Raw genomic sequence first — 8338 nt, 5'->3', positions numbered from 1 at the left:
CTTAAGATGGTTTCCTTGGTCCTGAGATTTGCAAGTTTTACTATTACATGCCGGGGTGTTGGCCTGTTTTCCTTGATCTTGGGAGGGGTCCTCTCTGCCTCTAGGACACAAATGTTTGTTTCATTCCCAGATTAGGGAATTTCTCAGCTACGATTTGCTCAAATACATTTTCTAGTCCTCTCTCTCTCTCCACTCCCTCAGGGATTCCAATGATTCTGACATTGGAACACTTCATGGTGTCACTTATTTCTCTGATTCTATTTTCATGGATTCTCAGTTGTTTTTCCCTGGCCTCCTCTTTTCCCTTTTTATCTATTAAATTGTCTTCCAGGTCGCTTATTCGTTCTTCTGACTCACTTAGTTTTACTATTATATGCTGGGGTGTTGGTCTGTTCTCCTTGATCTTCAGAGGGGTACTCTCTGTCTCTAGGACATGAATGTGTCTTTCATTCCCTAGATTAGGGAAGTTCTCGGCTACGATTTGCTCAAATATATCTTCTATTCCTCTCTCTCTCCATGCACTCAGGGATCCCAAAAATTCCGACACTGGAACGTTTCATGGCATCACTTATTTCTCTAATTCTGTTTTCATGGATTTTAAGCTATTTGTTCCAGACCCCGTCCTGATCCTTTTTTTCTATCAGTTTGTTTTCTAGATCACTAATTCGTTCTTCTGCCTCATTTACCCTAGCTGTTAGAATATCTAAATTAGATTGGATCTCATTGATAGCAGTTCTAAGTTCTGTCAGTTCAGCTCTCATTTCTGCCCTTAGAGACTATGTTGCCATTCATTGATTTCTCCATTCTAGCTATCATCTTCATAACTGTTACCCTGAAGACTATTTCCAGCATCTTGCTTATATCTATATCCATTTGTAAATCTGTGGCAGAAGTCACAGTTTCTCAGTCTTTCCTATTTTGGGGGTTCCTCCTCTTAGTCATTCTGTTGAGTTGTGGTTGAGGGAATGTACAGAATCCAAATTATTGACCACAACCCAAACAAGATGGACCTGTTTTATAGGGACCTTAGGGTTGTCAGCCTCTTGTTCTCCCAGCCTGTCTTCTGGGGGAGGGGCCTGTTGGGCTGTTACTCAGACAACCCTGTTTGGGCAGATTCGCCCTGCCCCCTTTGGGGGGGATGGGCACAGAGAAAACCAGCTTTCTGGGGCTTTTGTTCTCTGGCAGCTTTCCGTGTCTCTGCTGAGAGTCAGAGCAGAAAAGACCGATTTCGATCCTCTGCCTCAGAACAGAGAGATCACAGTCTGTTCTTCAGTGAGCTCTCCAGGCCACACTGTCTCCATTTCTGTCTGTGCTTCTAAAACCACAGTGTCCTGGGTTGTATGCCCCTCAGCAGCACTCCCAGCCCTAACTTCCAGGTCCAGGCACCTCTCTGCCCTTTTTGTTTCTAAAACTGCCAGCCACCCCGAGTTCCCATGCATGGCCCCACCGCTCCAGGTTTCAGTCCGGAGAGCTGCCCTAAAGTCCTTTCCTCGCTGCTACCGGTCTGCAAGTCTGTGCCTGATCCCCAGTGTGGGAGGCTTTTGAGCTCCAGCGGTGCAGGATCCTGGAGGCTCCCAACCCCTTCCATTTATCTTCCAATATCTGCCCACAGAGTCACAGCTCCCTGCTTCATACCTCAAAACCAACCATCGGTGATATTCTGTTTGTAGAGATCCAGATATACTTTCTTACATCTCAGGCTGATTCCTTGGGTGTTCAGAGTGGTCTGGTAGATATCCAGCTCAACTCAGGGGACCAGTTGGAATAGGGTCCCCTACTCCTCTGTCATCTTTGCCAAAATCATAGGCTTTGTTTAGTATATAGGTACTTACTAAAAAAAGGCCTCCAAGAATTTTCCTGGGTTTTCAGGGGAAGAGAAGCCTTCTGACACTCAGGTAGATCTGGGTAGATAGTCAGTTAAGCATCAGACTCTTGATCTCTTCTCAGTCTTGATCTCAGGATTGTGAGTTCAAGCCCTGCATTAGGCTCCACACTGAGCATGAAGCCTACCTTCTAGTGTCTATGAGGATCTGTCTCTAACTCTTTTTCCTCATTACAGTTGAAAGGTCTTTACAAAAAAAAATCTCTTTCTCTTTTCTTGATGAGTTTGGCTAAATGTTTATCAATTTTGTTTATTTTTGAAAGAACCAACTCTTGATTTCACTGGGTTTTTCTATTTCTTTTAGTCTATATTTCATTTATTTTTGCTCTAATCTTTATTGCTTCCTTCCATCTACTAGCTTTGGGTTTGTTTGTTCTTTTTAATTTTTTTTCTAGCTCCTTTAGGTCTAACTTTAAATTGTTTATTTGAGATTTTTCTTCTTTCTTGAGGTAGGCTTGTATTGCTATGTACTTCTCTCTTAGAACTGCGTTCACTGTGTCCCAAAGATTTTGAATCATTGTGTTTTTATTTTTACGTGTCTCCATGTATATTTTTATTTCCTCTTTGATTTCCTCATTGACCCATAGGTTGTTTAGTAGTGCGTTGTTTAGTTTCCATGTGTTTGTGTTTTTTTCCAGTATTTTTTTTTTGTAATTGATTTCTAGTTTTATACTGTTGTAGTGGGAAAAGATGCTTGATATGATTTCAATCCTTTGAAATTTATTGAGATATTTTTGTGGCCTAACATGTAATCTGTCCTGGAGAATGTTTCATGTGCACTTGAAAAGAATGTGTATTCTGCTGTTTTTGGGTGTATATATCTATTAGGTCCATCTGGTCTAATGTGTCATTCAAGGCCCTTCTTTCCTTGTTGACTTTCTGCCTGGACAATCTATCCATTGATGTATGTGAGTTGATAAAATTCCCTATTATTGTATTTCTATTAATTTCTCCCTTTATTTCTGTTAACATTTTCTTTATATATTTAGGTGCTCCTATGTTGTGTCCATAGGTATTTATTAATGTTATATCCTCTTGTTGGATTGATTTTTTATCATTATGTAGTGGTTTTTATCTCTAGCTACAACCTTTATTTTAAAATCTATTTTGTTTGTTAAAAGTGTTGCTACTGGGGCGCCTGGGTGGCTCAGTCATTAAGCATCTGCCTTCGGCTCAGGTCATGATCTCAGGGTCCTGGGATCAAGCCCCACATCTGGCTCCCTGCTTGGCGGGAAGCCTGCTTCTCCCTCTCCCACTCCCCCTGCTTGTGTTCCCTCTCTCGCTGTGTCTCTCTCTGTCAAATAAATAAAATACTTAAAAAAAAAAGTGTTGCTTCTCCAGGTTTTTTTTTAACTTTCATTTGTATGGTATATATTTTTCCTGTTTTTTTTTTTACTTTCAATCTGTGTGTTTATGTCTGAAGTGAGTCTTTTATAGATAGTATATAGATGGGTCTTGTTTTTTATCCAAAGTCATCCTATGTCTTTTGATAGATGTCTTTAGTCCATTTGCATTTAAAATAATTATTCAGTTATATACTTATCAGCATTTTGTTAATTGTTTTTTTATTGTTTTTGAAATTTTTTCTGTTGCTTTTTATTCTTCTCTTGCTCTCCTCCTTTGTGTTTTGATGGCTTTCTCTATTTCTATGCTTAGATCTCTCTCTCTCACTCACTCTTTCTATTTAGTGTGTGTGTATCTATTGTAGGTTTTTTATTTGTAGTTACCATTGGGTTCATGCATAACATCTTACGTGTACAACAGGGTATAATAAAGTGATGGTTGCTTAAGTTTAAGTACATTCTAAAAGCATTACATTTTTACTCCTCTTTCCTTGTTTTATGTATATGATGTGATATTATACATATTTTTATTTTGTACATCCCCTGACTATTTTTTGTAGATGTAATTGATTTTACTACTTTTGTTTTAACTTCCATACTGGCGTTATCAGTGATTCATCTACTACCTTTACAAAAGTTTGCTTTTACCTGTGATTTTTTTCTTTCATAAGTTACTTGTAGTTATGACCTTTTTTTCCTAATTAAAAATTTCCCTTGTGTAAAATCTGTACTCTGAAAACCATAAAGCACTGATGAAAGAAATTGAAGATGATACAAAGAAATAGAAACATATTCTATGCTCAAAGAAGGCACTTTCCACTGCCTTTGTAGTTCCCTAACTGGAAGCCAACTGAGAGTGGAGAAATATAGTTTGCAAAGTGCCTGTGTTAGTGTTACAAGCACAAAAGAGGAAGATGCACTTGGAGTTTGCAGATAATAGGTAAATAAGGGGTAGACATAAATGTGTATTTTTTTTTTAAGATTTATTTATGTATTTGAGAGAGAGAGAGAGAGAGACAGGGGAGGAGCAGAGTGAGAGAGAGTCATAAGCAGACCCCACCCTGGGCATAGAGCCCAATGTGGGGTTTGATTTCAGGACTCTGAGATCACCACCTGAGCTGAAACCAAGAGTCAGATGCTTAATTGACTGCACCCATCTTACACATTTTAATACACAGTGAATTGGGGGATAATTCAATGTTAATTAGTCTTAAATTTTTATTATGTTTTCTTTGATTAATGAATTATTTAGAAGTGTGATTTTTACTTTACAACTACACTTATGGCTGATCTCTTTTGTATTAATTTATTATTTTGTTGACTTCTAAGGAAATATATCCTAAATAAAATATATATTTACATATTGTTAACTTTTTAAAAATTCTAATATATGTTCATTTTCTAAACATGTTTTGAAGAGTTTGGGAATTTTTGTTTTTTTTAATATTTGTTTATTTGAGAGAGAGAGAAAAAGAGAGAGAGAGAACATGAGCTGGAAGGAGGGGCAGAGGGAGAGGGAAAAACAGATTCCCCACTGATCAGGGAGCCCAATGCAGTGCTGGATCCCAGGATCCTGAGATCATGACCTGCACTGAAGGCAGACACTTAACTGACTGAGCTACCCAGGGGCACCCCCCCCATGTTTTGAAAAGTTTTGAAAAGATAAGTTTCTGTTTATTATATAAGAATTCTATGTCTACTATTCTGTGCCCAATCTTTTTTATTTTGATATTTATGTCTTTGTGAGCTATTTTTTTAGGAGAATTAAGTTAAATTTTTTTTCTAGTATTATCATGGGTTTATTTCACTTTTTGAAAATGTTTTTTTTATTTACCTAATCTGCATTATATTTTCTATTTAACCTTTTTGTTAAGAATTCTTTGTAATTTCAGTTATGATATTGGGATGTCTGAAAAATCTATTTATTTATTGAATATGTGTGTTTTTTATTATAGTGGAAATTTTCCCATCTTCAAATAGTATATAGACAGCAAGATTTCCAGCTGTTTTTTCAGATTATTGTGTACTCTTTTCTAGCTTATACAAAAGAATATTTTAAAGTCTTTATTATAATGGTGAGGAGCTGAGTTCTAGCTCCTTCTTTTTACGTATGCTTACATACTCGGTTCCTATATAAGCACAGGAAGACAAATTTCAAGGTTCTATGCCCTCTAATCTAAAATTTCTGTGTGTCTTGCAGGCTTTAACTTCCTTAACCCACTCTATCTTTTATCTTCTCTCTTTGTGGTTTCTGGTTATTTCCTTTCGTTTTAAGCTTGTCTAATTAATTGGAAAAAAAACTTGCTGTTCTTTTTAATTAAGTATATATAAAACATATAAAATCAGTTAGTTATCAGTTTTATTAGTTTAATAGGATTTAAAATTTTACACAGGATCTTATACACTTTAGATTTTACAAGAACTTCATTTTAGACTTATCATTTAGTTAAGAATGCAGTCTGATGAGCAAATTCTGTTCATTCCAAGACTTCTGGGAATATCTGAAAAGAAAAAAAAGCACTGTTCTGAACTTGGGTTAGCTTTGGTACTCTCTCAGAAGGCACCATCCTTCTTGATAGAGTTTATAATAACCATATCCATTTGCAAGACTGGAGATATGTATGAACTAAACATGTAAGTTAAATATATAAACATATATTTAAAAAATTAACTTGGAATTGTCATTGGTCATAAGATAACCATAAAGTCAGTGAATTCTTCCATTTTGTTAAGTTGAACTATGTTCTGTGGAAAAAGGAAGGGTTTAATTCACTAAGGTATAAAAACTATAGTTGTTAAATTTGAGAGAGAAAAAATTTTGTAGAATTTTATTCCAATATGGCTTTCACCTCAATCATTTTACAAAAACTGCTTTGGTGAAGGTCCACATTGCTAAATTGATACACTTTTCAGTTTTCATTTTACCTGACTTATCAATAACATTAGACACAGTTACCACTTCCTCTTCTTAATACTGTCTCTCCCTTTGGCTTTCAGGACCCTCCTTACACATTCATCGTTTCCTCCAACCACGTTAATACCCTTTCACAGTCTCATCTGTTGACTCATTCTTTACTTTCTGACCTCTTATCAAGAAGTTGTGCCAGGATTTTAGTCTTTGATTTACTTCTCTAGTCATAGTAAATTCCTTGATAATTTAATTTCATCTTAATATGTTTAAATGCTATCTATCTGTCAATATTTTGTAAATATTTATCTCCAACCCACACATCTTTATGAAACCCAAATTCTTATATTCAGTTAAATCATCACTTCAATGTAAAACTAGTCTTTTCAAGCTTAACATTTCCAAAATTGATTTCCTGATAAATTCATTCCAAACTGCTTTACTTACAGACTTCACCTCAGTCTGTAGAGATGGAATTCGTCCTTCTAGTTTTCTCAAGCTAAAATCCATGGACCCAGTCCTGACTATTCTCTCCCACACAACCAGCCAATACAAACAGGAAATCTTGCTTGCTCAGCCTTCAAGATATATTCAGAATTTATACACCTGTTACCACCTTTCCTACTAGTATTTGATCTACTAATATTATAATTTTCTCTTAATTGCTCTCTTAGGTCCCATCTAGCCCCATGTCAATCTTTATCAAATAGTTAATGATTCTTCTGAGACATTAATGAAATCATGGTATTCCTCTTTTTAAAATGCTATTATGGTTCGTTGTTGTATATTAAATGATAGTCAATATCCTTAAGATGATCTACAAGAGGGTGTTTTGGATCTGAACCACAGTTACTTCTCTACTCTCATCTCTGACTACTCTTCCTTAAGCTCATTTGGCTTTAGACACATTGACTTTCTTGAGATTCTTTGAACATGTCAGCTATGTTCTACCACGTCAAGGCTTGGTTCTGCCTGCAACTTTCTTTTGGCCATGGTCAGCTCCCTTACTTCCTTAGCATCATTTCACCTGATCACCCCATTTCACCTGGCATCATTTCACCTGATCACCCCATTTAATAATGCAATCTGCCTGTTTTGTACACCCAAAACCCCTTTATCCCTCTCTACTTTCTCTTTTTCCCATAGAGGTATTGTATTCTGTCATGCTATACAATATATTTTTTATCTATCTTCTTCAGAATGTAAACATTATAAAAATGATTGTTGATTCCTTGGTTCACTGAAGTATACAAACCACCTAGACCAGAACCTGATACAAAACATATGCTTAATTTTTATTTATTGAATAAATAAATGAAAGGTATATCAATTAATTTTTCATACATGTGAATTTAAAGCAAATCTTCTATGAGACATACTTTGAGACTTGGAAGAATTTTGTGGTAAGTCATTTGAATTTATGTGGTAGTCCTTTATAGTAAAGCTAATTTAAACATGAATTTAAGGAATAACCAATTGCATACACAAATGAAAGACTTATCCATTATACACATTATGGAAAGTGTGGTCTCTCTCATACATATGCAAAAACAAAGCTGTCTTTAGCCAGAGTACTAGAAGTTTTAAGGCAATTATCTTGATTGGTATATTGTATTATATAAATAGTAATTAATATACCAATTTATTTAAAACAGCATGTTCTTCAACCTCTAACGTACACTCACTTCTTGTAATTAACTGCTAGAAGTTTTGATAAAATTGACATGATTAAAACCAAATTGCCTTCTCATTTATAAAAACATAAGTGTCAGTAGTATAATGAAATCTTGTGGAATAATTGTGCCTCCTCTATACCAAATAAATTCCCAATTCTTTGCTAAGTTTGGTTCTGAGAAAGTTCACTTCAGTAACTAGTTCTTTTCTAAACGCAAAGTGAAAGGCAGGCTTGGAATAATTTGTTTTTTATATCTTGCTTCAAAATTATCAACAAAGAGAATTAATTGCCTCATCATACTTGCTTATGATTTTACATTTCATTGGCTTTGGCAAAAAAAGTACAGGTTTTATTACATGAAGTTAAAACTATCTGGAAACTGCTTGTCAGGAGGCTCTTAGCTCAGTTACAATGCTTTATGTTATTAAATAGCTTTTCTTTTGCTGCCAGTTCATGGTAAGCCTAATAGAAACATTTTAATTACAGTTTGAACTCTATTTTTTTTATTTCTTTTTTATTTCTTTTTTTTT

Source organism: Leptonychotes weddellii, chromosome 5 (assembly GCF_054177405.1).
Source record: "Leptonychotes weddellii isolate Sample4059 chromosome 5, ASM5417740v2, whole genome shotgun sequence".
NCBI classification, from domain to species: Eukaryota; Metazoa; Chordata; class Mammalia; order Carnivora; family Phocidae; genus Leptonychotes; species Leptonychotes weddellii.
Note: the sequence above shows the minus strand (reverse complement) of the source record.